Below are 2,648 nucleotides of genomic sequence, written 5' to 3'. Positions count from 1 at the left end.
CTCCAGAAAATCTACTTTGAGTGTAGGGAGGTCAGAATCCAACAGCATCTGCAGTTTTTTTTTAGCCTCTGAATCATATTTTTGCTCAGGTCCCTCAATTTCAGCCAGAAAATACCTGAAATCACAGAAAAATACACAAACTCATAGTAAAGTCCAGAAATATGATTTTTGAATAAAAACTAATAAAAACATAATAAAAACTAACTAAAATATACTAAAACATACTAAAAATAATGCCAAAAAGCGTATAAATTATCCGCTCATCAGAACACCAAACTTAAATTGTTGCCTGTCCCCAAGCAACTAAAAACAAAGTAGGATAAAAAGAATAGAATATACAATGAATTCCAAAAACATCTATGAAGATCAGTCTTAATTAGATGAGCGGGGCTATTAGCTTTTCTCTTCTGAACAGTTTTGGCATCTAACTTTATCCTTTGAAGTTCAGAATGATTGGCATCTATAGGAACTCAGAATTCAGATAGTGTTATTGATTCTCCTAGTTCAGTATGTTGATTCTTGAACACAGCTACTTTATGAGTCTTGGTCGTTACCCTAAGCATTTTGTTTTCCAGTATTACCACCGGATACATGAATGCCACAGACACATAACTGGGTGAACCTTTTCAGATTGTGACTCAGCTTTGCTAGAGTCCCCAATTAGAGGTGTCCAGAGCTCTAAAGCACACTCTTTTTGCTTTGGACCGCGAGTTTAATCGCTCAGCTTCAAGCTTCTCACTTGACACCTTCACGCCACAAGCACATGGTTAGGGACAGCTTGGTTTAGCCGCTTAGGCCAGGACTTTATTCCTGTAGGACCTCCTATCCACTGATGCTCAAAGCCTTGGATCCTTTTTATTTACCCTTGCCTTTTGGTTTAAAGGGCTATTGGCTTTTTCTGCTTGCTTTTTCTTTTTCTTTCTCTTTTTTTTTTGTTTTTTTTTGTTTTCCCGCAAGCTTTGTATTCACTGCTTTTTCTTGCTTCAAGAATCATTTTTATGATTTTTTAGATTATCAATAACATTTCTCCTTTTCCATTATTCTTTCAAGAGCCAACAATTTTAACATTCATAAACAACAAATTCAAAAATATGCACTGTTCAAGCAGTCATTCAGAAAGACAAAAAGCATTGCCACCACATCAAAATAATTAAACTGTTTCAAAATTCGAAATTCACGTACTTCACTTTCTTTTTCAGAAAACATTTTTCATTTTAAGAAAGGTGATGGATTCATAGGACATTCATAGCTTTAAGTCATAGACACTAAGACACTAATGATCATGTGATAAAGACACAAACATAGATAAAACATAAAGCATAATTTTCGAAAAATAGAAAAATAGGAGCAAGGAGATTAAAGAACGGGTCCACCTTAGTGATGGTGGCTTGTTCTTCCTCTTGAAGATCTTATGAAGTACTTTAGCTCCTCTATGTCTCTTCCTTACCTTTGTTGCTTTTCTCTCATGTCCTTTTGGTCCTCTCTAATTTCATGGAGGATAGTGGAATGCTCTTGTTGAGGTCCATGAATGGGCTCTCTTGTTTGCTCCATCCTTTTCTTAGTGATGGGCTTTTGAGATGAATCTCTCCATTTCCCATGACTCGGAGGTGGAAGCTTTTGCCTTGCTTTTCCTCTTTCTAGAGGTTTCTCCGGCCTTAAGTGCCATAAATGGTTATGGAAACACAAAAAGCAAAAAGCAATGCTTTTTCCATACCAAACTTAGAAGGTTTGCTCGTCCTCGAGCAAAAGAAGAAAGAAGAGAGGAGAAGAAGAAGAGAATGGAAGAGATGGAGAGGTGTGAGTGGTTAAGAGGTGATGGGGAAGAGTATTTGGGGAAGGGGGTTATTGGAATGTATGAAGAAGAGAGAGATTGAGTTGAGGTAGGTGGGGATCTTGTGGTGTCCACAGATCCTGAGGTGCCAAGGATTTCTCATCCCTGCACCATTCTGGCGTGTAAACGCCCCTTTGAGTGCCAATCCTGGCGTTAAACGCCAGGTTGCTGCCCATTTCTGGCGTTTAACGCCAGCTTGGTGCCCTTTCCTGGCATTAAACACCACTGTGGTGCCCATTTCTGGCATTAAACTCCCAGAATGGTGCCAGACTGGGCGTTTAACGCCCATTCTGTTACCCTTACTGGCTTTTAAACGCTAGTAAGCTCATCCTCTAGGGTGTGCTGTTTTTAATGCTATTTTTGAATTTGCTTTGATTTTTGTAGTTGTTTTTGTGACTCCACATGATCATCAACCTAAAGAAGACATAAAATAACAATGGAAAATGAAAAATTAACATAGATAAATAAAAATTGGGTTGCCTCCCAATAAGTGCTTCTTTATTGTCTTTAGCTGGACCTTGACTGAGCTTTATTCAAGCCTCAGTTTTGAGCATTCTTGCTCAAAATTGCTTTCAAGATAATGTTTGATTCTCTATCCATTAACAATGAACTTTTCGTCAGAGTCAGTATCCTGAAGCTCAACATATCCATATGGTGACACACTTGTAATCACATATGGTCTCCTCCACCGGGATTTTAATTTCCCCAGGAATAATCTGAGCCTAGAATTAAACAGCAGAACCTTCTGTCCTGGTTCAAAGACTCTAGATGACAGTTTCTTGTCATGCCACCTTTTTTCTTTTTCCTTATAAATTTT

The sequence above is a fragment of the Arachis ipaensis genome, chromosome B10 (assembly GCF_000816755.2).
Source record: "Arachis ipaensis cultivar K30076 chromosome B10, Araip1.1, whole genome shotgun sequence".
Classification (NCBI taxonomy): domain Eukaryota; kingdom Viridiplantae; phylum Streptophyta; class Magnoliopsida; order Fabales; family Fabaceae; genus Arachis; species Arachis ipaensis.
The sequence above is the reverse complement of the archived record's forward strand: the minus strand, read 5'-3'. Positions refer to the sequence as shown.